The 27,933-nt window shown below is 40.5% G+C and overlaps 2 pseudogenes; both read right to left on the bottom strand.

The window, feature by feature from the left end:
* Positions 1-3,788: 3,788 nt before the first annotated feature.
* On the bottom strand, positions 3,789-4,107 carry LOC136323350 (protein S100-A14 pseudogene; annotated as a pseudogene).
* A 1,256-nt stretch (positions 4,108-5,363) lies between these two features.
* Positions 5,364-6,609, bottom strand: LOC136324409 (surfeit locus protein 6 pseudogene; annotated as a pseudogene).
* Between the last annotated feature and the right edge of the window lie 21,324 nt (positions 6,610-27,933).

Genomic DNA, 27,933 nt, shown 5'->3' with positions numbered 1-27,933 from the left:
AAAGCAGCATATGATTGAATTTGTATATGTTTAAATCTGAGTTTACAATGGTACTTAATTGTGGTAAAATACAGTTGCACAAAATTTACTTTTTTTGAGAGAGACAGAGAGAGAGATGGACAGACAGGAAGGGAGAGAGATGAGAAGCATCAACTTATAGTTGCTGCATTTTAGTTGTTCATTGATTGCTTCTCATACATGCCTTGATGGGGAAGGGGGGGTCCAGCTGAGCCCAATGACCCCTTCCTCAAGCCAGCAACCTTGGATTTCAAGCCAGAGACCTTTGGGCTCAAGCCAGTGACCATGGGATCACATCTACAATCCCATGCTCAAGTTGGTGACCCTGTGCTCAAGCTGGTGAACCTGCCCTCAGCATTTCTGGTTGACACTCTATCCACTGCCCCACCACTGGTCAGGTAAAATTTACTATCTTGACATTTTAAAAAATTTACTTACTGATTTTAGAAATAGAGGGAGGGAGAGAGAGAAACACTGATTTGTTGTTCCACTTATTTATGCATTCATTGGTTGATTCTTGTGCACCTTGACCAGGATTTGACCCCTGACTTTGGTGTATTGGGACAATGCTCTAAACAACTAAGCTACACAGCTAGGGCTTTTTACTTACTATTTTAACATTTTTAAATGTACAGTTCAGTAGTGTTAAGTACATTCATTACATTCATACTGTTGTGCAGTCAATCTTCAGAACTCTTTTCATCTTTCAAAAGTGAGACTGTATACCCATTAAACATAAATTAAAATTATTTTAACATAATTATAGATTTACATGTAGTTGTAAGTAATAATAAAGAGACATCTGAATGCCCTTTTCCCAGCTTCCTCCTGTGGTAACATCTGGGAAACTATTGTACAGTGTTACAACCAAGATATTGACATTGATACATCAAGATACAGGACATTTCCATTTGAAAGATACCTCATGTTGCCACATCCCCACCTTAACAGCTAGCAATAACTAATCTGGTCTCCATTTCTATAATTTTTTCATTTCAAGAATGTATATAAACAGGTTATAAATGTAACCTTTGGGGATTGGGGGTTTTTCACTCAGCATTTTTCTGTGGAGATTCACCCACGTTATGTGTGTGTCTATTATTTACTCCTTTTTATTGGGGAGAGATGTACCACAATTTCTTTATTCACCTGTTGAAGGACATCTGCCTTATTTCCAGTTTTTGGCTATTAATATATCTGCAATAAACATTTTTATTTTATTTTATTTTATTTTTTTACTTTTATTTATTCACTTTAGAGAGGAGAGAAAGAGAGAGAGAGAGGAGAGAGAGACAGGGGGGAGGAGCTGGAAGCATCAACTCCCATATGTGCCTTGACCAGGCAAGCCCAGGGTTTCGAACCGGCGACCTCAGCATTTCCAGGTCGACGCTCTATCCACTGCGCCACCACAGGTCAGGCTGCAATAAACATTTGTGTACAGGTTTTGTTTGAAAGTTCATTTTTATTTCTCTGGGATAAATGCCCTGGAGTGAAATATGAAAATTGTATATTTAGTTTTTTAAAAATAAACTGCCAAGCCTGACCAGGCAGTGGTGCAGTGGATAGAGCATCAAACTGGGATGCAGAGAACCCAGGTTCAAGACCCCAAGGTCGCCAGCTTGAGCATGGGCTCATCTGGTTTGAGCAAAGCTCACCAGCTTGGACCCAAGGTTGCTGGCTCGAGCAAGGGGTTACTCGGTCTGCTGTAGCCCCATGGTCAAGGCACATATGAGAAAGCAATCAATGAACATCTAAGGTGTTGCAACAAAAACTAATGATTGATGCTTCTCATCTCTCTCCGTTCCTATCTGTCTCTCTCTATTTATCCCTCTCTCTGACTCTCTGTCTCTGTAAAAAAACCAAAAAACAAAAAAACTGCCAAACTGTTTTCCAGAGTAGCTTATCATTTTACATTCCCATGAGCAATGTATGAATGATCTGGCTTTTGGCATTATTTTTACCAGAATTTGATATTGTCATTATTTTTTATCCTAGCCATGTAGAATATGTAGTGATATGTAATTGTGGTTTCAATTTGTATTTCCTTAATGGCTAATGTGCTTGTTTGCTAGCTGTTACTCATTTTGGTGAAATGTCCCTTCATATCTTTTGACCATTTTTTCATTGGTTTGTTTTTTTTTTCCCTGTGGACTTTGAGAGTTCTTTATTTATTTTAGATAATAGTCCTTTCTTAGGTATGTGGTTTGCATATATTTTCTCCCAATCACTAGCTTGTCTTTTCATCCTCCTAACAGAGTCTTTTCCAGAGCAAATGTTTAAATTTTAATGAAATCTGTTGTATCAGTTTTTATTTTTACAGATAATGCTTTTCGTGTCAAATCTTTGTCTAGCCCTTCTAAAAGTTTTACGCTTCACATTTAAGTTGGGGATTTGCTTTGAGTTAGTTTTTGCATAATGTCTGAGACTGAGGTGAAGAATTTCTGTTTGTTTGCCTATGACTGTTCAATTTCGTTTGCAATGTATATTTAAAAAAACTATTCTTGGCCCTGGCCTGGTAGCTCAGTTGGTTAGTGTCATCCAATTCACCAAGGTTGTGAGTTTGATCCCCAGCCAGGGTACATACAAGAAACAACCAATGAGGCCTGATCTGTGGTGGCACAGTGGATAAAAATATTGACCTGGAACACTGAGGTTGCGGACTGAAACCCTGGGCTTGCCCAGTCAAGGCACATATGAGAGTCGATGCTTCCTGCTCTCCCCCTTCCTTCTCTCCTCTCTCTCTTTTTCTCTCTCCTTTCTAAAATGTAAGTAAATAAAAGGAACAAGCAATGAATACATAAATGAGTAAACAACAAATCTGTTTCTTTTTTCTAAGTCAAATCAATAAGTAAAAATTAAAAAAATAATTATTGAAAATGAAAATAAGCACTATTCTTCCATTCAATTGCTTTTGCACATTTGTAAAAAAAAAAAAAAATCAGTTTGGCACATTTGTGTGGGTCCTCTATTCTATTTCATTGATCTGTGTATTTATCCTTCTGATAATATCCCACCAACTTTCCTCACCACTTTTTTCATTTTTTATTAATCAAATGATACAAAACAACCATCATTCTTTAAATGTCCAAGCATTGGTCTTCTTACCCCCAAGGTCACACCCTTTTTAGCCTGTCCCTCATCATCTCTTATTTCCCCTGCTTCAGTCCAAAGACAGTCCTAGGAGGTGGCTGGGGCAGAGCTGGAGGCAGGCAGATATTGGACAGACAGCTAGTTAGTTTGGGTTGGGGAAAACATTAGGAGGGGTAGGTTCAGAGGAAGCAAGAGAGAAAAAGTTTGAATGTGCCCTGACTGGGTATCAAACCCACAATCTTGGTGTTTCAGGATGACGCACTAACTACGCTAATCAGCCAGGGCCCTTAGAGACCTTTTTTAATACCAAATATCTAGCCCTATTCCCAACCCCTTTCAAATAATTTCTCATAACCCAACTTTCTCGTTACCTGCACCCACTACCAAATGGTGTGGTTCTTACACTATCCTTACCCTATTACATCCATCCCTGGCCCAAAGCTCCCCCTGAGCCTCCCTCTGGTGGGGATTCCTGGACCCATTAGCTCCACAGAACTCTGAGGGGTGAAGTGCAGAGGCTCCCAAAAGGGCTGTTATGAACTTGAACCTTGCAGAGGTGATACAGATGCAGGCAGAGGAACAGTGTGGTAATGGTAAAGACAGAAGTTTGATTTCCAGCCCCACAGTCTCTAAGGTTCTTTTTCCCCCAACATCCCTCCAAGAATTCCAGGAGAAAGTTCTCAGCTTCCCCAGACATGGCTCTTCAGCTTCAAATGCTTGCCTGCTTCTCCAGTCTGCTCCCAGAAACTGCCAGACTTCAGTTTAGAGGCTTTACAGGTACTGAGGTTAGCAAGTCTCTCTTCCAGCCCACAGCTGCTTGGCCTGAGGTGAGGCAGCTTCTGGGTCACCAGGGCCTGTAGCTTGGAGGGGGTCAGCATTTTCTTCCCAACCTCTACTGAGTACTGTTGGAAGTTCTAGATGAACATCTGGATGGCCCTCTCCACCTCACTGAATTCCTTCCCAAGCATCCTCAGCATTGGCTGACCAACACTGTCCCATGGTGCCTGTGTGCTTGGTCCTTTGGTGAGAGTTGTATTGTCCTTCTATCTGCTCCAGAGGAGTCAATGGCTCATGATCTCCCTGCTGACAGCTGCTGAGACAGAACAGGACCAATACCCTACGATGTTGACTGCTGCAGTCTTTTAATAAGTTTCGGTGAAGTCTCGAATAAAATGGGTTAAGCTGATTCCTCCCAGTTAATTCTTCTTTTTCAAAATTTATTTTTAACTATTCTAGTTCCTTTGCCTTCCCATATGACTTTTACGGTAATTTTATCTAAATCTACAAAATTCTTTCTAAGATTTCCCCCTCACTAATTTTTTTTTGTGTATTTTTCTGAAGTTGAAAAGGGGAAGGCAGTCAGACAGACTCCCACATGTGCCCGACCGGGATCCACCCAGCATGCCCACTAGGGGGCAATGCTCTGCCCATCTGGGGTGTTGCTCTGTTGCAACCAGAGCCAATCCAGTGCCTGAGGCAGAGGCCATGGAGCCATCCTCAGCGCCCAGGCCAACTTTGCTCCAATGGAGCTCTGGCTGCGAGAGGGGAAGAGAGAGACAGAGAGGGAGGAGAGGGGGAGGGCTGGAGAAGCAGATGGGCACTTCTCCTGTGTGCCCTGGCCGGGAATTGAACCCAGGACTCCCGCACACCAGGCTGACGCTCTACCACTGAGCCAACAGGCCAGGGCCTAATTTTTACCCTTCTTACAAATAAACTTGAAATAATTCAATTGCAGTCATGCCTGAGGTTGCCTCCTTCTCCCAGTGACCTGGGCCATCAGCTCCACCTTCTGCTTGGGAGTTGGATTTTCATCCCTTTCAAGTGAGTTTTGGACTGACATCGGCAGTCACCAAGACCATTCCCTTTATGCTCCTATGAACATGAGAGGGGCTAGTGAAGTGCTCCCTCAAGTCGCCATGCCCTTCACACTACTCCCTTGTCCTTCACCCTGCAAACTTTGTGGGGCTTTCTGGCATCATAAGAGAAAACTGGAGCCAGGATCTGCTTCACCCCTTCCCCAGGCCTGAAAGATCTGGGCCTCTATTCTCAACAATGATCTCTTTTGTATATAAGCTCTGTGTGTGACAGCGGTGCACTTTAGGTGGAGGAGCCCGAGTATGCACAGACTGGGGACTTGCCCAGAATCACAAGGCTTGCAGGTTCTCCTAAAGCCTTGACTTAAGGAGCCACTTGTGCAGCCACAGTGGAAAAGGTGCCCAGATCCGGGAGTAATCAGGATATCCGTCAGCTGGCCCTCAGGCCAGGCCAGCCCTCTCCAGGTCCTTGGGCAGGATCTGGCCCTTCCTGCTGACCTTCTCCAGGCACTGCTCTTCCTTGGCCACCTTCTTGCACAGGTTCTGGTGCTGCTGGTCCTGCTGCTGCTGTATCTTCTCCACCACGTGGGCGGTATGCTTCTCCCACTTGCAGCCCTCACGTCTCCTTGCGCTTCAGGGCCTCTTGCAACATGTGCTCATGGTCATTGTGGATCCTCATAACCTCGGCCTTGTCCAGCACTTTGGTTCACTGAATCTTGCTTTTGAGCTGGGCATCTCCACATCCTGCTTCCGCAGCTCCTCCAGTTGGCTCTGTGGCGCCTTCAACTGTTCCAGCAGCTGTTGCAGCAGCTCTTGGTAGTCCTTCCCCATCAGTTGAGTCAGTTTCCCCTTCAGCTTCTACTTTCTGCACGAACCTTGATGGCCAGCTTCTTCTCGCTCACTTCCACCTTGTTGAAGAACAGCCCCAGCTGTCCCCACTCCGCCTTGCAGGGTACATCAGGCAGTGGCTCTGCAGCTTTCTCTTTGGCTCTCAGCTCCTTTCACTTCCTCTTCTTCCGGTCCAGCTTCTGCTTTCTCAGCCGTCTTTTCTCCAAAGTGGCAGCAGACAGCTTTTTGGTGCTGCCCTGGCTCCAGGTCTCCTGTATCTTCTTATGCACTCGTTGCTGCAGAACATCCGAGGGAAAGAAAGAGTCAGGCTCTGTGGCCAGTCTATCTGCAGGGGACCCTGTTGAGCTGGAGACCTTTCTCTCCTTAGCTGATCCCAGTTTTCTGGCCCCGAGGCTGCCCGAGACTTCTCTGTCAGTGCCCAGGCCTTGGGCTCTGCAACCTTCTCCTCTCTCTCCTGGGATTTCCTCTGTGCTCTCTTCCTATCCTTTTATTGGGGGCTGGCAGCTTCTGAGCCTTAAGTTTTGCCAACCAGTTTACACTTCTGTGGCTCCAGGCTGGGCTGGGAGCAGATTTTCCTAGCCAGGCTCTGCAGGTAGACATCGTCGGCAAGTAGAGAAAGGAGAGCAGTGGGGAGGAGGATAGGGCTGCACAACCTTGGCCATGGCCGCCAGGCCCCGCTTGCCAGCTCAGCCTTATATTTTACAGCAGTTTTTTTCAGTCCTGTTCTTTTTCTCTTTTCCTTCTGGGAACCCAATGACACAAATGTTAGATCTTTGTTATAATCTTGCAAATCCCTGACTCTGCTATTACTTTTTTCCATTCTATTTCGACTCTTCATATCAAGTAGTTTCTGTTGTTTTATCTTGTTCACTGATACTTTCCTCTGTCCGCCACTCTGCTGTTGAGCCTGTCCTCTGAGGGTTTGTTTGTTGTATTTTTTATTTCTAAAATTTCCATTTAGTTATTCTTTATAGCTTCTATTTCTTTGCTGGGACCTTTTAAATTTTTTGTTTAAACATGTTGGTAATTGCCTTTTGAAACATTTTTATAATGACTGCTTTAAAATCTTTGTCAGATAATTTTAACATCTTGTCAACTAGGTGTTGTTTGTTTTCATTCAGTTGGGATCTTCTTCTTGGTGTGATGAGTGCTTTTAAACTAAAACCTGGATATTTTGGATGCTGGATCGTATTTAACGCTCCTGTTTTAGTTGGCTTTCTCTGATAATCCTCAGGCAGAGGAAGTGTGTGGGGGTGCCTTGTTATAGCCAGGTAGGAGTAGAATCCAGGTTAGCCACTTGGTCTCTGTTTACACCTGAGGGGAGGGGCTCCTACGTGGCCTCCACTGACTGGGGAATGTGGGTGGCCTTGTTATCACATGCTGTTGGTGAACGTACTAACTCTCTACTAGGTCTCTTTAGGTACCAGTCCAGCCATGAAGGGTAAGAACACCTCTTTACAGGCCTGATGAGAGTAGAAATCTAGAATCCTATTCAACCTTTGCTGGTATGGGTAGGGGCAATCCACTGTTCTTTCTAAGATGTTTGGCTGGAGTAGAATGGTTATTATTTAAGTTTTCTACTTTGCTAGGCTGCCTCTTTTCTGATCTTTTGGCTGGAGAGAGCATGCTTTTATTTTTTTTTGTTTGGTTGTATTCATTGGCATTTCTAGGTTGCTGGCTTCTTCAGCTCCAAGTCTGGGATATATGAGGCAAAAAGAAAACCCAAGAAACTACCACTGTGTAGTTCTTTGGGTCTGAGGTCTCTAGCTGGTCTTTCTCTTTTTCTCTATCTTTTAGAGTCCTTTCTGTTTGTTTTACAATATATGCAGTGTTCAGGGTTTTTCATTGTATTAGAAAAAGGAATAGGAACAAGTACATCTACTCAAACTTCCCTTATCCATTCTCTCTTATTTACTTGTTTATTTGGTTATCCACTAGGTCAGTGGTTCTCAAACATTTTGAAGTCGGGGCACATTTAAAATCCTACAAATAATTGTAGGCGCACTATATACAAATTTCTGAGAAATATGTTATAATAATTAAGTCAAATATTAAAGAGAAAATTATAAATTCAAGTATGCTTTTATGGTAGTTAAACAAAATAAATACGACAAAATTAAATTTATTCTGACATTAAAAAGCATTTTTATGTTACATTTTTTGAGTTATGCTTTTTAAAATTTGTAAAAAATAGGGGTTAAAAATGTAAAAAGACAAAAAGTTATCTTTTTATATATATAGATACATTCTTAGTAAGATTTAGTAAATTTGGCAGGTCCTGACACGAATGTGTTAAGTTTTTTCGTTTTTGTGTTTATGAGAAACATGAGCCTGATGTGTCCTAGCAATTTCTTCAATGTTTGGGCATATATTTGCAAGGCAAACTCTCATTTCCTCATCAATACATTGAAGAATTCCTCTCTTTTTACTCTTAATTGTGTTGAGTGCAGAAAACCCTCACCATACATATCATCTTAACTTTACACCAAACAAAGGATAGAAGAAACTTGCCTCTAGTCTTTCTGGGGAACATGGGGGGTAGTGTAAACAATCCAGCACCACAGCTTAACAGCCTTATGCAACCTAATCAGGCAAGTGAGGTGGGATGTTGGGCAGACTGTCAGCTTACAGCCAATTCCCCATACCTCTGTCCCCCAAAAATCTAAACTCCAAAAACCTTATTGGTTTTTGGCCTCCAATAGGCACATATTTCTCTGGAATACCATAGGGCGCACCTGGAAATCTTCTAGGGTATGCCAGTGTGCCTTGGTGCACACTTAGAGAACCACTGCATTAGGTTGTGAGTTCTTTTTTTTTTTTTTTTTCTTTTTTTTTTTGTTTTTTTTTTTTTTTCATTTTTCTGAAGCTGGAAACAGGGAGAGACAGTCAGACAGACTCCCGCATGCGCCCCACCGGGATCCACCCGGCACGCCCACCAGGGGCGGTGCTCTGCCCCCCAGGGGGCGATGCTCTGCCCATCCTGGGTGTCGCCATATTGCGACCAGAGCCACTCTAGCGCCTGAGGCAGAGGCCACAGAGCCATGCCCAGCGCCCGGGCCATCTTTGCTCCAATGGAGCCTTGGCTGCGGGAGGGGAAGAGAGAGACAGTGAGGAAAGCGCGGCGGAGGGGTGGAGAAGCAAATGGGCGCTTCTCCTGTGTGCCCCGGCCGGGAATCGAACCCGGGTCCTCCGCACGCTAGGCCGACGCTCTACTGCTGAGCCAACCGGCCAGGGCCCTAGGTTGTGAGTTCTTTAAGTATATTTTTATATCTTTAATACTTAATCTGGCACATAATCTGTAAATGTTTGAAACAAGGGAAAATGAAAATAGAACATGCAGTGAAGTGAATGAATCATACTTCTCTCTCATCCGTTCTTAGGAAGGGAGGAGGCTTAATCCTCTCCTGAATGATGACATTTCTCCTGGTGCTTTGATGTTGAAAAGAGGTTGGCTCCCAGAGCTCATAGGCTCCTTCCTAGGTTCTCATATGTTACTGAAAATTACCAATAGATGGCAGAATAATTGATGAAAATGGACTTGACCAAAACATAAGCAGGCTAATTGCTTCTGTGACAGAAAATCAGTTTTATTACCTTTACCCATTCTGGATATAATTCCAAGATGTTGCTCTGAAGGCTAGATAGTATGTTTTAGTCTTGAGGTAAGAGATGGACTGAAAGGAAATGAGTTCTGTTAGGCTCCTTGGTGATATGTGACAACAGGATTATATTTTGTGTGTGTGCGTGTGAAAATAAATGTCTAGCATTCAGTTACAGTTCTCTCTAATTTCTGTCATTTAAACCTATAGGAAGTTGAAGATTGTATGACTGGAGGAATAACACTTTTCTTAAACAACATTTTAACATCAATACTTTAAAAGCTAAACAAAACAACCTCCCCACCCCCACAAGACCCCATATCCTATTACCCTTTTTTTCTGTCAGGCCCTGCTGATGTGTACATGTTATTGATTCAATTTTTTGAATTCCTTTTTTATTATCAAAAGGATTTTCTGATGACCTGACCTGTGGTGGCGCAGTGGATAAAACATCGACCTAGAACACTGAGGTTGCTGGTTCATAACCCTGGCCCTGCCCAGTCAAGGCACATACAACAAGCAATCAATGAACAACTAAAGTGAATCAGCTATGAGTTCATACTTCTCATACCTCCTCCTCTCTCTGTAGAATCAATGAATAAAATCTTTAAAAAAAAAAAAGGATTTTCTGATGTTAATGTGAGGGGGTGTTGCTTTTAAAAACTTCTATTTGAACTCAAGTGTGGAAAGTTAATTACACTGCAGTTATAGGACCAAAAAAGGCCTGAGTGAAGGCTTTGATTGTTTATTTGTTTTCACTTTATTTTTCTCAACTTTTTAATTAATTAATTAATTGAAGTAGAGAAGGGGAGATAGAGAGACAGACTCCCACATGCCCCCTGACTGGGATTCACCCGGCAACTCTATATGGGGCCGATGCTTGAATCAACCAAGCTATGCTCAGCACCTTTCAAACCTCAAAGGCTAGGGAAGTAAAGGCAAAAATAAATGAATGGCACTATAGTAAACTAAAAAGCTTCTGCACAACAAAAGAAACTGACAACAAAACAAATAGGCAGTCAACAAAATGGGAGATGATATTTGCAAGCAATAGCTCTGATAAGGGGTTAATATCCAAAATATACAAAGAACTCACAAAGCTCAGCAGCAAACAAGCAAACAATCTAATTAAAAAATGAGGAGAGGCCCTGGCTGGTTGGCTCAGTGGTAGAATGTAGGCTTGGCGTATGAATGTCCCGAGTTTGTTTCCCGGTCAGGGCACACAGGAGAAGCGATCATCTGCTTATCTATTCCTTTCCCCCTCTCCCTTCTCTCTATCTCTATTTCTCTCTTCTCCTCCTGCAGCCATGGCTCAGTTGGAGCAAGTTGGTCCCGGGTGCTGACAATGGTTCCATGGCCTGCTTCAGGTGCTAAAATAGCTGGGTAATGGAGCAGTGGATCAAACAGAGAGAGCATCACCCAGTAGGGGCCTTGCCAGGTGGATCCTAACCAGGGCACAAGCAGGAGTCTGTCACTCTGCCTCCCCATTTCTCACTTAAGAAAAAAAATAGGGAGAGGACCTCGACACTTCTTCCAAGAGGACATACAAATGGCCAACAGATATATGAAAAGATGCTCATCTTCACTAGCCATTCAAGAAATGAAAATCAAAACTACAATGAGAGATACCACCTCACACCTATTAGATAGGCTGTTATTACCTGACCAGGCGGTGGCGCAGTGGATAGAGCATCAGACTGGGATGCAGAAGGACCCAGGTTTGAGACCCTGAGGTCACCAGCTTGAGCGCGGGCTCATCTGGTTTGAGCAAAAGCTCACCAGCTTGGACCCATGGTCGCTAGCTTGAGCAAGGGGTTACTTGGTCTGCTGAAGGCCCATGGTCAAGGCACATATGAGAAAGCAATCAATGAACAACTAAGGTGTCGCCACATGCCACAAAAAACTGATGATTGATGCATCTCATCTCTCTCAGTTCCTGTCTGTCTGTCCCTGCCTATATCTCTCTCTGACTCTCTCTCTGTCTCTGTAAAATAAATAAATAAATAAATAAATAAATAAATAAATAAGTAAAAAGATAGGCTGTTATCAACAAGACAGGTAATAATTATTGGAGAAGCTGTGGAGATAAAGGAATCCTTATTCACTGCTAGTGGGAATGCAAATCAGTACAACCATTATGGAAGAAAGTATGGTGGTTCCTCAAAAAATTAAGACTAGAACTACCATATGACCCAGCAATCCCTCTATTGGGTATCTACTCCAAAAACTTGAAACAATGGTATGTAAATACACCCCCCCACACATACCATGTTCATTGCAGTATTATTCACAGTGTCAAAGACATGGAAACAACCAAAGTACCCCTTGATAGAGAACTGGATGAAGAAGATATGGTACATATATACAATGGAATACTACTAAGCCATAAGAAATGATGACATAGTGCCATTTATGACAACATGGATGGACCCTGAGAACATTTTATTGAGTGAAATAAGTAAATCAGAAAAAGCTAAGAACTGTATGATTTCACACATAGGTGGGATACAAAACTGAAACTCATGGACATAGATAAAAGTGACGTGGTTACCAGGGGGAGGGAGATGTAGGGGAGAGGGCTGTAGGGGAGGGAGTAAAGAGGACCAAATATAAGGTGACGGGAAATGATTTGATTTTGGTTGATGGGTATACAACGTAATCAACAGTTCAAATGGTATAGAAATGTTTACCTGAAACCTATGTACTCTTATTAATCAATGTCACCCTGTTAAAGTTAATTTTCTAAATACAATTAAAAAACATTTCAAACCTATAGAAATTTTTTTTTAGTTGTTTTTTTAATTTTTTATTTATTCATTTTAGAGAGGAGAGGGAGAAACAGAGAGAGAGAGACAGACAGACAGAGAGAGAGGAGAGACAGAGAGAGAGAGAAGGGGGGAAGGAGCTGGAAGCATCAACTCCCATATGTGCCTTGACCAGGCAAGCCCAGGGTTTCAAACCGGCGACCTCAGCATTTCCAGGTCAACGCTTTATCCACTGCGCCACCACAGGTCAGGCCCTATAGAAAATTTGAAAGAATAAAATAATGATAATCAATTGCTCTTCTGCTAGAGTTATTGTTGTTTGCCACATTTGCGTTCTTTTCTTTCTCATATAGTTAATTTGCATATATTGAAGGATTTGGTTTTTCAAGTTCCTTCAGTCTCTAGACTTTATACCTACACACACCCTAATTTTCTTTTCTTTCTCCTTCCTCTCTTTCTTCTTATTTTAAAAATGTAAATCTTCAAAACTCTGCCCTTCTAGTCTCCCGTCAGTGAGTTATGTTTAGATTCTGCTGATCACGAAGCACCCACTGGATGAGTGACTTTCACTTGACTGTGATATTCATTTTGACCAAGAGTTTGGCTTCAATTCATAGCAGATGAAAAAGGCTGCTGTAGGATCTGGAACTCCTAGTGACCTTTCTATATACTTCAAGGAAATGTTTCTGGTCAATTGGCAAAGGCCTAGCTGAAGACCTTTTTCTTATCACAATTCAGGGAATCACTGCAACTGTGTGAAGCTGAGAGCTCCCTTTCTCAGTCACTCACTCTTCTCCAAACTTTCATCTCTGGTCTTGGGAACTGTGATTGTGTGTAACACGATTCTCCTTCAGCTCTGTGAGCCAGGCTTCGGAGTTCTCTCATGGGTTTTCTACTTCAAAAGAGAAATACAAAGAAGTAGTATCATTGTAGGGAAAGTCTAGTATTAAAAAAATCTAAACACCTAAGTAGTTGAAATAACATATGCAACATATGAAGTGGAAGCACACATTGTTAGAACTATATATTCTCTATTAGAAAGTACCATTGTTGTCCCTGGTAGTCTAGTGGTTAGGATTTGGCGCATTGCCACAACCTGGGTTTGATTCCTGGTCTATAGAATTCTTTTTATTCATTTTAGAGAGGAGAGAGGAGAGAGAGAGAGAGAGAGAGAGAGAGAGAGAGAGAGAGAGAGAAAGGAGGAGCAGCAGGAAGCATCAACTCTCATAAGTGCCTTGACCAGGCAAGCCCAGGAATTCGAACTGGCGACCTCAGTGTTTCCAGGTCGATGCTTTATCCATTGAGCCACCACAGGTCAGGCTAGAATTCTTTTTAATGATTAACTTTGTTTCTTCTAGTCACTTCTTCCATCTCCCCAAAGATGAAATACAGGAAATGCAGAAAAATGCATAAAAAATCACTCACAATTTAAACACTCAGCAATAACTTAACATCCAGTATTTGAACAAAATGAAATCATACTATGCATATTATTTATTACCAACTATTTTTGTTTGTTTGTATTTTTCTGAAGTGAGAAGTGGGGAGGCAGAGAGACAGACTCCCGCATGCGCCCGACCGGGATCCACCCGGCATGTCCACCAGGGGGTGATGCTCAGCCCTTCTGGGGTGTTTCTGTGCTGCAACTGGAGCCATTTTAGCACCTGTAGCAGAGGCCATGGAGCCATCCTCTGCACCCGGGCCTTGGCTGCGGGAGGGGAAGAGAGAGACAGAGAGGAAGGAGAGGGGGAGGGGTGGAGAAGCAGATGGGTGCTTCTCCTGTGTGCCTGGCTGGGAATCGAACCCAGGACTCCCACATGCCAGGCTGACGCTCTACCGCTGAGCTAGCCAGCCAGGGCCACCAACTAACCAACTACTTTTTTTTTTTTTTTTTTTTTACAGAGACAAAGAGAGAGTCAGAGAGAGGGATAGACCGGGACAGACAGACAGGAATGGAGAGAGATGAGAAGCATCAATCATTAGTTTTTCATTGTACATTGCAACACCTTAATTGTTCATTGATTGCCTTCTCATACGTGCCTTGACTGCGGGCCTTCAGCAGACCAAGTAACCCCTTGCTCGAGCCAGCGACCTCGGGCTCAAGCTGGTGAGCTTTTGCTCAAACCAGATGAGCCCTCGCTCAAGCTGGTGACCTCAGGGTCTCGAACCTGGTTCTTCCGCATCCTAGTCCGATGCTCTATCCACTGTGCCACCACACGGTCAGGCCCACTGACTACTTTTTAAGTTGATATCTTTCCAACACTTTCCAGTGGAAATTTTTTTCAGCAACATATTTTCTTTAAATTTAATTATTTAATTTTTGAAAAGGTAATATATTTATATAGTTAGAGATTCAAATATTTATATATGCCTGATTGGTGGTAATGCAGTGGATAGATCGTCAACCTGGGGCGCTGAGGTCCCAGGTTTGAAACCCGGAGGCCACTGCCTTGAGTGTGAGCTCATCTGGCACGAGAGCAGGCTCACTACCTTGAGTGTGAAGTTAACAGCTTGAGCCCAAAGTTCACTAGAATGAAGCCCACGGTCGCTGGCATGAACAAAGGGTCACTGGCTCAGCTGGAGTCCCTGGTCAAGGCACATATGAGAAGCAATCTATATATAAACAACTAAAGTGCCACAACTACAAGTTGATGCTTCTTATCTTTCTCCCTTCTTGTCTGTATTTCTCTAAAAAAAAAAAAGATTCAAATATGCAAAAGTGCACAACTAATAAATCTAATTTTCACCTCTGCCTTCTAGTTTTCCTTTAATAAGGCAATCAATGTTAAGTTTTATAATTATAATGTTGTAAATATGGAAATGCAAGTATATGTATACAGACGTATATATTAAAATATGTTCCTTTTCTTGAATAAATGACAGCAATTTATACATGTCTTCTTGCACATTTCCTATTTCACTTATACTTAACAATATATTTTAGAAATAGTTCCAGAGTAAATATCCCATTGCATATAGGATTTCATTGTATTGCTGTTCCATAATTAATCGAACCAATTTCCTATGGATGGACACTTAGGTTATTTGTAAACCTTTGATATTACCAACAACGTTGCAGTAAATAATCTTATACATATGCCATTTTGCACAGGTGTGGAATCAATGTCCAGGAACTCAAATGCTTATTCTAAAGGTATGTGTATTTGTTGATAGGTATTGCCATTTTGTCCTCCTTAGAGGTCATACAAATTTATACTTTCACTAGCAATGCACAAAGTAAATATCATTTTTAAAAAACTTGTGGGTTTTCATCAATCAATAGTATTTCTGATCTTTTGGCCCCCCACCCTCATTTTCTTTCTTTTTTTGGTGTTACAAATTGCACTTTGCTAAACAACTGCATAGCTACATCTTTGTGAATATCCTTAGTTATTTACTTAGGATAAGTTCATAGAAATGGAATTACTACCTCATACCATGTATTAAGTGGATTAAAGAATTAAAATGCAAAAGCTGAAGTAATTAAATGCTAGGAAAAACATATCAGGAGAACACTGCTAAGATAAAAGCAAAGGTAGGAGTTATAGAGCATGAAACTGACAGATTAGATTACAAAAAACCAGAAATCTTCTGCCCATCTAAAAATCTTACAAATAATTAAAAGACAAATGATTAACTGATATAAATCAGTAATATAAGTATAATATAGTATACTCAGTAGAAAAATAGACAAAGCATATGACTTAGCAAGTCTCAAAACTAACAACTGGTAAGTTTATGAAAAATTATCAACTCAGTAGTAATAGAATAAATGCAAATTAAAATGAGATTCCATATTTTTATCCTGTGCTTTCTAAAGCTGAATAATGAAATCCAGTTGACCACTGTATTTTAGTAATACTCACTGAATACTGCAAATTGGTGATATCTCTCCATCTGGCAATTTGGTATATGAATCCAAAGCTTTAAAACGTGCTTATGTTTTCAATTACAACTTTATATTATGCGTTTGCCTTAAGAAAACACTCTCTCTCAAATGCATAACCATGTGTGTACAGAGATAACTCCTGAGATAGAGTCTTAACTTGTCTGTTAATTTCAAAGACCCCTGTGAAATAAAGATAGAAGAATTAAAGTTGACTTTCCTTAAACCTGTGAAACAATTAAAAAAAAAACTACAAGAATTTTCAGCACGATTGTAGGTGAAATTTTTGAGAGCTTTTTTTCTTCTTTGGCTCTGTGTTGAAATTTTCTCTTAACATAAATCTCAGAATAGTAAAGAAAATTGTGGGATCCAAACTTGATGTGGTAATCTTTATACGGAAAATAGCCCACACCTTGGCTGTTACTCTAGCAGCATAGTGGTGCACATAGCTCCCTTCCCACCAGTTGACTGGGGCTCGATTCCCAGTCAAACACACCCTCTCTTACTTGTAGAGGAAACAAACAAACAACCTCTACCTGAGAGGAAAATCCAGATGTTTTGTAGCTGCAGTACTGAGCCAAGTCTGTCTGCTGGCTTTGCACGAGTTTACGAAAAATTTTTTTTGGAGGGGGGTGTTAGAGGGTTAGAGAAAGTTCTGAAATAGAGGCTGGTCAGATTTTTTCCCCCTAACTCTCAGAGGTGGCTCTAATTTACTAAGAGGTCAGAATAAGAAAGTCATTTCAAGTGCACGCGCTGTGGAGAGCTTGCGAAGTTACTTCGCAGCGGTACTGGTAGCAACAAAAAGTAAAGGGGATCTTCCCCGCCTTCCATAGCTCACCAGCTCAGTCTTTCTTCCGGTTCCGCCGTTCCAGGAACAGAAACCTCAATTCCAGTGTCCAAGCTAGAGATGTCAACAGTAAAATCCTCCGAGGCTACCTCTCGCATCCTTGGGTGGGGCAGCTTGTGTTTTTGGAGGGTTAATAGTAAGGTGACCAACTTTTTTACAATGAAAAGGACAAAAATAAATAGAAGAAAAACAATATCATAAACAAAAGAAACATTTTATTCATTGCAACAATAATACACTATAATATGATAAATGCATAACAAAAACATTTGTAATATTCTGTATTGTAATTTTGCTTACATGCCTATGAATTTTTAATAATAATTATAAGAATAAAGCACTTATTTAGATAATATTATCTAAATGAGTACTTTTCAATTGAATAAATATTTTTTGTCAATGTCTCATCTTATAACAATATATTGGAAATATCTGAACAAGAAATATCCTTCATATTGAATTTTACGGCAAGTGCTGCAGGTAGAGTATCAACATTCAATCTCAATTTCTCACTTGTCCAAAAATCATTAGTGATTGAAAAACTCTTTCAACCACTGCATTAGTTCCACAGCAGCACAATGTAAATTGAACAAGAATAAATAAATTTTCACATGGAATATGTTCATTTTTGAAATGGCTGAATATTTCCACCCATCATTTACCAATTTCGACATGTTCATTTTCCCATTGTATTAATTTTTCAGAATTTAAATATACATTCAGTCTTCTAATTTCTTCAAAGAGACAATTGTCATGTATTTTGATGTCTGGCATTTCTTTAGATAAAAACTCAAGACAAGATTCAATATCTGTTCAATATACTTGCGATGAAGTAAAAAAAAAACCATTGAAAACTTATTTCCCATGATGTTTGTTTCAGACCATTCTTCAATATATTGAAAACATGTCTGGTAAAAATTCTGCACTTCTTTGATAAACTTTTCTGTTATGCCTGGATTTGATTCCTCTGTTTGACAATTTTCTTTTTATAATTAAAGGAAGAAATTTTTCTTCAAAACAAGATTTATATTGAAGGATAAAGTCATTCAAAATAAGACTAACTTCCATAGCTGAAATGTGTTCACCTTCAATCTTTTGAATGGTTTTGTGAAAAGTAGATGGTTGAATATGTACAAAATACATTAATATCTTAGACATTTTATTATTGAAAAATGATTCCAGGATTTTAGGACATTTGTCTAAACTTAAAAAATATAAATGGAGAGGCTCAAACAACTGTAGAACACGCTCTATAGTAGGTGTTAGAGCAAGCCATCTAACTTTTGAATATCCTAAAAGATTTTTGTATTCAACATTTGCTTCTTCACAAAATTGTTTTAAAGTAGCAACATGAATGGTAAAATGACTAAAATGAAAGTAAATTGTAGTTATTATTACTTCCACATCAATTGGCATGGCACATGACACTGTGTTGATTGCATTTGACAAAATATGTGCATTACAACCTATTCCTAGTATTTTCTTTTGGAGTAACTCTTGTAATTGTACATACACAGTATTCACCCCTTTGTGTCTTCATCTATCAAAATTTGTATTTGTATTATCAGCCATTAGTGCAACAACTTTGGATTTCAAATTGTTTTCATTTATTACTCTGTATAGATGGTGTGACAAAATTTCAGAAGTTTCGCCCTCAATGGATTCTAAATTTAAAATTTTTACTTGAATGCCCTTGGTAACATTAAAGTATCTTTCTATTATTGGATACAATTTAACTTCATTATGATTTGATGCATCAGATAAAATCATCACAAATGCTGTAGTACTTTGTCACAGTAATTTTTAAATACTGATTTCAAAATAGCCTCACATTTTGTCCTGGCATATGAAAATTTTGCATTGTAAAACTTTTTCAATAATTTAGTTGTACAATTCATACTACAAACACTTTGTGAATTATGGTATGAAATGCAAATGTTCCCTTCATTGCAGCCAACTGTTTTTCATCTTCAGAATAATTTGAAGTTTTAAGAAAACTTGTTACTTCACAACTGGAAGCTGATGCATCTAATGATTGCTTATGTTTGTTGGTGGTCAAGTGTTTCGTTATCGCTGCTCTGCCCCCAACTGCAATGCAAAATTGTCCGCTGCAAATATTGCAGAAAACAATGGTATCTTTCTTTGATATGAGGAATGGAAATTCCTTTTTCAATTTATTGTTGAAATGGCATTTTCTCTTTTTTGAGTTTTCCATCCCTTAAATGAAATGAAAAATTAAAAATAAAATATAAAGCTACAGGAATGATGCAAGCACATTAGGAACTGAAAATGTTACATCATGGTAGGCAAATTTTCTGGAAGCTAAATTAACAAAAGTAAATATCAAACAAAATCACTAATTTGGAATGATATTTGGGTGTATTTCTCATTTTCTAATTAAAAAACGTCTGTTTTATGCAACTATTTAATCAAAATGCATTATTAATAGATATGGTTTGAAGTTAGATTTCCACTTTAAAACTAGAATTTTGGGAAAATACTTGTAGATAAAATTATATGTATTTGGAAATTACTAAATAGATAATGAATTAATAAAACGTGAATTGTGCTTACCTATGATTGAACATTCACTGAGAAAGAAATAACTGTGATTCTACAATGTCATGTAGTATGTGCCATGTCATGTTTCAGTAAGAAGTACACAAAGCCATTTGTGGGCTCGGTATATCGCGCGCTCTCTCAAGGTCTCCCGTGTGGAGTGCATGCGTCTCATAATAGCGTCTTGCCGCACTGTACTGATCCTTGATGAATCATCATGTCAAATACAAATACGTCACATCACACGCAATGGATCAACTCTGCATTGATCAAATAAGGACATTTACAGATTAGTCTTCTAACATCAAAAAGGAGGACATGTAGGAGGACACTTTTCGAGGGAGAACATAACTTACAAAAGAAGGACTGTCCTCCCTAAAGGGGGATGATTGGTCACCTTAGAAGTGACAGGGAGGGGCAACCGGGGTCACCCACCTGGGCTGCAGCCACCACTCAAACCTCAAGTTAGGAGTTGGGCACGCTTCAACTGCCCAGCCGAGGACATGATGCAGGCACCAGTACCACGGGATTCAGGGGCTCTAAACCAGATTTCTGGTGTCGACCTTGAAGTTTGCACAGTGAAAACCTTTGCATGGGATTCTGATTTACGTGGATCAATGAACAAGGCAAATAAAAGAGCAGCTCGAGGTTCTTCATCTCAAAAGGCATTAAGTCTAGACTTACTCTGCTCCTTCATAGGTGGCACACTATGATTGTATATAGTTGTTAGTACTCTGCATTTTGGCTGCAGCAACTTCAATTCAAAGCTGGGTCAATGACATATAGTTGTAGTTGGCTTGGGCAGCTGAATTTATTTAACCCCGTGTTGTTAGTGTTCAGGGTTTCATGAAGAGGAGCCACAAAGGAGTGAGGCAGCAACAACAATACTACAAGTGGAGGGCCCCAATCCCTTTAGGATTGAGGTGCCTTGGAGAGATCAGTTATCCAATTTATTAAGCAGAAATATGACATCTTATGTAAGAAACTAACAAGCAGAATACAGTGTACAATTTTATTATTTAGTTTTGCAAAACTGATTAGATTTCTTTTGCCCTTTCTGAGACACAATACCATACCATCTGCTATCTGATTCCTGACCTGCAGAAAGTTCCAGCTGGGCCAAGCACCCACGTCCTTGGGCCTTCCCTAGACACGACTGCTTTCAGTCACGAGTGCTTGGCTTTGACCTTCACTTCCTCAGGATGGGAACAGAGAGTCATTTGGTGCTTTGGCTTTCCTCCAGAAACCTTGCCATCCTTTTTTTTAAGTGACAGAAGGGGAGAGCAACAGACTGCTACATGCACATGCACCCCAACTGAGATCCACCTGGCAACCCTGTCTGAGGCCATAATCCATGCTTGAATCAAGCTAGCTATCTTCAGCACCAGGGACTGATGCTGCAACCAACCCAGCCACTAGCTGCCAGAAGGGAAGAGGAAGAGAAAGGGAAGAGTGAGGGGGAGAGAGGCAGGTAGTCCTTCTCTTGTGTGCCATGACAGGATTTCGGGGGATGTCCTTACACTGGGCTGATGTTCTATCCACTGAGGCAAACTGCCAGGGCTTTATTTATCTTTTTTAAAGTGACAAAAGCTTATAGGTACTTTGTGTGAGGTAGTGTAGCAGAACTGCAGCCAACTAATGAGATGAATAATTGTCTCCCCCTCAGCTCACTCTGTTGCTTGCCTACCTGGGACAACCCAACCAGCCTTGGGGCTTCAGGGAGGGATGCATAGCCTCAGAGATGACAGGGTGCAGAGGGAAGCTCCTTTGGCTTCAGCTGAGTGGAGTAGAGAATCCTTCCTTGGGGAATCTGCAGCTCAGCTCTTCTTCCAGAGGCTGAAGAAAGGAATGCTTAGGAGAGCGGAAGGAAATCTCCTTAAGGCTCTGAATCCCCTCCGCATTATATCTTGGTGGGAACTTTGCACCTAATGAGTATGATCTTTTACTTATATTAGTAAAATATTAGTTTTTAAAAACAAACTCGAGCTCTGGCTGGTTGGTTCAGTGGATAGAGCATCAGCCTGTAGGGACCTCCGGTGAATGCCAGTCAGAGTACACAAGAGAAGGAACCATCTGCTTCTCTCCCCTTTCTCTCTCTCTTTCCTTCCTCTCACTTAAAATAAACAAACAAACAAATAAATAAATAAAACCAAGCTTGTGCCCCAGATGAATAGTGAATTGAACGTATTTTCCCAGTAACAGGAAGGGTCCTTTCCCATTCTCTGCCCTCCCCGCCTCACACACCGTCAAGATTAGCGGAGAAAAGGGCTTTGGATGGAGAAGGAAGCGGGGCTGCAGTCTCAAGGTCCTGGAGCCCTAGTTCCCCTGAGCCTCCGACTCCGGCGGTTCCAGAAGTCATTTGGATTCTCAAAGTTATCCCAATTCTAAAGGGAATCTGCAGAAACATGAGGTCTCAGGGCCCATGATTCCTGAGTCCTGGGCAAGCCCACCTGGCCTTGTGCAGCCCCCATCACTCTCTTGAAGCTTGGGGCTCCTTAGTTTCTGTTTGGTCTGCAAAATTCAGAACAGGGATATTTTTTTCAGACCACATAACTACCATGTACCAGAACTTTGGAAAGAAATTATACTAATATCTAAAAGTTAGAAGGGGAACACAGAGATGCCTGGCTGGCTCAGTCGGTAGAGCATGATTCTCTTAATCTCAGGGTCTGGGGTTGGAGCCTCATGTTGGTCGCATTGCTTTTTGGAGTTCCTTTTATATTAAATCTTTTTTCAGCTACCAAGAAAACCAGAACTTCTGAATGGCCATGTGGCCACTGGTTTTTTAAGTTTGGGAAATGACTTCAGGAATTCCTTCTATTTGCCCCAAATTCAGAAAGAAAAAAAAAAAAAGAGGAATCCAGGCCAGAGAGTTTAGCATCTCCCCCTTGGTCCTGTCTGGACTTTGCTCCATGGAGAAGATGATGGTCTGCTCTGTGGTGGCCCAATGGATAAAGTGTCTGGACGTGGAGTGCTGAGGTTGCTGGTTCGAGGTCCTGGGCTTGTTCGGGAGGCACATGGGACAAGCAACCAATGAACAACTAAAGTGAAGCAACTATAATTTGATACTTCTTCTCCCCCCTCCCCTCTCTGTATAATTAATAAATAAAATATTTAAAAAAAAAAAAAGGACCAGACCAGATGGAAGCATGTGGGTCAAGGAATTTTTGGATAAAGTTTTGAAGGAGCTTTCTTGCTCTGAACATGTTCCATTAGGTGTTAAGGACCATGTCTTTGTTTTTTAGGTTTTGAACTGTTCATCAACTACAAGGGACTGTAAAATAAAACTTGTTTAGGAAGGTCCCAAAACAAAGAAGAGAAGAGGACCCTGGAAAAGGAGCTGGGCAGGTGGAGGAAGTCCTCTGAAGAGCAAAGAGAAGGGGAAGTAGAGGAAGAAAGAAGAGGGTGGAGCAAGAAGGAGGGTTGGGAGCCGAAGCCTCACTCAGCAGGGGCTGTCTGACTGGCAGCATCTTTTGAGCGCTGCACCCACGTATATTGAGTTAATTATTGATCCACCAGGGAACTTTGCTCTAGCCCCAAAGCCTGAGTTGTTTACCTGATATTTTTTATTTGTTTGTTTTACACTTGTTTCTGGTAAATCTCTTTTCATGGTTGGGATGGGAAGTGGTAGGTTAAGTGAGTGAGTGGAAGCCAAGTTTGGCATCAGTCCTGTCTTCTTCACGACAGTCAGTCGACATTCTTTTTTAACTCCTCATACAGTCTGCCTCCTCTCCCTGAGGATCATTTACCACTTCTATTTTTTTTAAAAAAGTTTGTAAACGTGCTTTAGTCTCTTTCTTTTTCACCTTTTTAATGTTACTTTTCATTATTTCTTTATTTTTAATGGTATTTATTAGGGTGAAGCTAGTTAACACAGTTATACAGGTGTCAGGCGCCCAATTCTACAATGCACCGTATTGTGTGTTCACGCCCCCAAGTCAAGTCTCCACCCAGCATCATTTATGCCCTCATATCCCCCTCCACCTGACCTCCACCATGAGGGGTCCCAATCACCACACTATTGTGTCTCCACGAGTTTTATTTATTTTTTGTCCCTTTTTTCTCTATCCCTCCACCTCCCTCATCCAGCCCCTGTCATAGCTGTCAGCTTGCTCTCTATGTATGAGTCTGTCTCTATTTTGCTGTTGGCTCATTTTGTTCATTAGATTCCACATATGAGTGAAACCATATGGTACAGAGGGTCCTCCGGTTACAACAGTCTTTACATATGATGTTTTGAGTTTACAATGCTCGATCCCATATAAACTTTAAAAAATTGAGACATGAGTGTTCTGGCCTACACCATTAGTGTCCTACTTACTGACTACGAGGGCAAACTAGTTTGGTTGCATGAAGTAGAAGGATACGCAATAACCAACATATGAGGGAGTTGGCATTCCCCAATATGCTTACCTATTCCATTTTGAACTGTTAAAAGTGCAACTGTTCAGTGTACAGTATAGTATATTTATGTCCTTTTCTTTTTTCTGTGGCCTAGTTGTGTTTTTATGTTCTAGAACATGATTTTACAATGGTGTTAGGATAGGTAAGTGACTTAGGCTAGGGTGTGTTTTCACTTACGCCAAAATTTGGATTATGTCACTGTTGTAAGAATGGAACTGTGTTGTAACCTGAGGACTCCCTGTATTTATCTTTCTCTGACTGACTTATTTCACTTAGCATAATGATGATCTCCATGTCCATCCATGCTGTCCCAAAGGGTAAGATTTCCTTCTTTTTTATGACCACATAGTATTATACTGTGTAAATGCACCACAGCTTTTTTATCCACTCATCTACTGAAGGACACTTGGGCTGTTTCAGATTTTGGCTATTGTAAATAATGCTGCAGTGAGCATAGGGGTGCATATATTCTTTCAAATTAGTGTTTCAGGTTTCTGAGGCTATATTCCCAGAAGTGGGATTGTTGGGTCAAACGGCAGTTCCATTTTTAACTTTTTGAGATAATTTTATTCTGCTTTTCACAAAGGCTGTACTAATCTGCATTCCCACCAACAATGCATGAGGATTCCCATTTCTTCACACCCTTGCTAACATGTGCTGTTTGTTGATTTATTGATAGCCATTTTTTGTGAGAGAGACAGAGAGCAGGACAGATAGGGACAGATAGGAAGGGAGAGAGATGAGATGCTTCCATTCTTTGTTGCGGCACCTTAGTTGTTCATTGATTGCTTTCTCATATGTGCCTTGACCGTGGGGCTACAGCAGACCAAGTAACCCCTTGCTCGAGCCAGCAACCTTGGGTCCAAGCTGGTGAGCCTTGCTCAAACCAGATGAGCCCGCGCTCATGTATGTTTCTAGGAATTTATCCATTTTATCCAGGTTGTCCAATTTGTTGGCATGTAGTTGTTTGTAATATTTTCTTACAAAGTTTTGTATTTCTTTGTTGTCTGTTGTTACTTCTCTTTCATCTCTGATTTTATTTATTTGAGCCCTCTCCCATTTTTTATTGAATCTGGTTGAAAGTTTTTCAATCTTTTTGTCTTTTCAAAGAACCAGCTCTTCATTTCATTGATCCTTTTTATTAATTTTTTTAGTCTCTATTTTGTTTATTGTGCTCTGTGCTTTATTATTCACTTTTTTAAAACTCATTTTGGGCTTTGCTTTTTATTTTATCAAGTTCCTTTAAGTATAAAGTTAAATTGTTAATTTGAGATTTTTCTTATTTCTTGACATTGGCCTGTAATGATATAAATATCTCTCTTAAGACTGCTTTTGCTGTGTCCTACTGATTTTGGGTTGTTGTGTTCTCATTTTCATTTGTTTCAAGGTACCTTTTGATTTGTTCCTTGATCTCATGGTTAATCTATTCATTGTTTAGTAACATATTTAGCTTCCATGTCTTCATGTGTTTTTAGTTGTTTTTCTTGTGATTGATTTCTAGTATTATATCATTATGGTCAGAGAAGATGCTTGGTATCATTTCAGTCTTCTTAAATTTATTGAGACTTGTTTTGTGTAATAACATGTAGTGTATCTTAGAAAATATCCCTTGTGCAGTTGAAAAGAATGTATATTCTGCTTCTTTGGGGTGAAATATTCTGAAAATATCAATTAAATATAGCTAATCTAATGTCTCGCTTAAGGTCACCATTTTATTGTTGATTTTTTGTCTGGAAGATTTATCCATTTTTGTCAATGAGGTGTTAAAATCCCTTACTATGAGTGTATTGCTGTGGATCTCTCCTTTCATGTATATCAAGATTTGCTTTACACATTGGGTGCATAAATATTTATCAGGGTTATCTCCCGTTGTTAGGTTACTCCATTTATCATCATGTAGTGTTCTTTGTCTCTTACTATAACTTTTGTTTTAAAGTCTATTTTGTCAGATATGAGTATTGCTATTTAGCTTTCCCCTCTCATTTCCATTATCATGAAATATCTTTTTTCATTCCTTTACTTTTAGTCTGTATGTATCTTTTTTTTTTTTTAGTGAGCAAGAGAGATAGACAGTCTCGAAGGGGAAACAAAGTTTTTGTCTATTTTATTTTGTCTATTGTAATTATAGTAAATTTTGAATGCATTGAGGAGTCCCAAGGTCCATAAACCAATATCACCGAGTTTCAAAATTTGAAATAGGTAGTGCAAGTGGAGACATGAGTCTACTTGTGGATGGTCAACAACTCTTGGGCTTGACAACACACGTTAACTCGTGAGTGGCTGCTTCCCCTTCCAGAAGGTTACTGCTCAGTTTTGTGTCAGAGTGATATTCATATTCACCACTGTGGTTAGATTCTCAAACCTGAAGTGGTGAGATTTCCAATTACTGTTCATGTAAGTTTGGAAAAAAGTTGGGCAAAGATTCGTTTCTACCTTAGTTGACTACATTCTTGCCCAGGCATGTTAGATTTACTTTTTTTGTTGTAATGGGGTCCAGTGCTACATTTAATTTTTCGTTGTATCTGGTTCCATTGCTAAAATTAGTTCCCAGTTTTCTGACCTAGCTTCGCTCAGATGTATGTTTGGAGTTGCTTTAAAATTAACTTCAGACTTTCATTTTTTAACTGTGTCTATTTTCGGCTCAGGAAGGTCTTCTATGCTTAAGTTACAGAACGTCTTCTTTTAACCAAAAACTGCTTCATTTTTGAACTGCACCGTAAACAGCATATTGAGTTCAATAACAATCAGATCCCTGATGGTAAACTATGGCATCATTGTGTAAATCAAGTGATGAACCCTTAAGAAAGACAAGTGAATCCATAATCTAAAGTAACTCCAATCATACAAAGAACAGTAACAGCAAGTCTAACTTAACTGTACATGTACAGGAAAGGTTACATTTGTGTCATAAGTTCAAACTAAATATTTATCCTGCATTTCACACAATGCTTGAAACAAAGTATGTGCAGAATCAAACGACCATTGTCAAAAACAATCAATATGTGACTTGTCATGTTTACCCTCAACCTGGACCAAATTTCAGAAAGCTACAACTAAAATCGGAATACCTACCTACCTATCTTAACGAGGATACGAGAGGTATTTTAACACTGAAATAAAATGGTTTTCTAAACTGTTTCTAATTCTACCTCTAATGTCAAACTATAAATAATTCTATCCTCCAGAAGATATATTAATATTAATGTGAACTCATAACTCATGCTCTAACATTCACATTCCAAAGTTTCAGAATACCATGTGGGACGATTGGAAAGCAGTACGTATTAACTGTGTGGAAAATCAAGCATAGTTTGCCTAATAAACACAATGTCACTCGAAAATTTTACGCTGAACACATCTGCTGTTCATGATGTGTTGAATGATGAGTTATAGATGCATTGTAAACATTCATCCCATTTTTCTTTCACGTTTTACAGGTGTAAATCTAAAGGTCCAGTTCCCACATATCCCAAGCTATGCTGTGCTTCCATTTGGATATTAATGGTGTTATTGATGATTTCTTCCTTATTGGACTAACACACACTCATGTCTCACCTGCAACATGCCCTGCAGAACGCTGAACATACGCCAATGAGAATAGACGCCTATGAGTTGAACGTGTACTAGTACCAACTCCTCCTCCCCCACTCCTTCCCCCTACCACTTTCCCTACACCTACAACTACCACTACCCCTAACCCTACCACTCCCTCTACCCTTACTCCCACACCTACCACTCCACCTACCCCTAACACTGCCCCTACCCCTACCTTGGCCCCTACCACTCCCCTTACCCCTACTCCCTCCCCTAACACTCCCTTCTCCCTACCCATAGCCCTAACATTCCCCCTCACACTACCACACCCCCTACACCTCCCATACCTTCTACCCCTAACCCTATCACTCCCCTACCCCTACAACTCCACCTACCCCTACAACTCCACTTACCCTTACCGCTACCACTCCCCGTACCACTACTACTACCCCTATCACTCCCCTCTGCCTACTCCTACCACTCCACATACCTCTACCACTCCCCCTACTTCTCCCCCTACCCTTGCCATGCCCCCTACCCCTCTCATACCCCCTACCCCTACCAGACC

This window comes from Saccopteryx bilineata, chromosome 2 (assembly GCF_036850765.1).
Source record: "Saccopteryx bilineata isolate mSacBil1 chromosome 2, mSacBil1_pri_phased_curated, whole genome shotgun sequence".
In the NCBI taxonomy this organism is placed as follows: domain Eukaryota; kingdom Metazoa; phylum Chordata; class Mammalia; order Chiroptera; family Emballonuridae; genus Saccopteryx; species Saccopteryx bilineata.
The sequence above is the reverse complement of the archived record's forward strand: the minus strand, read 5'-3'. Positions and strand labels throughout refer to the sequence as shown.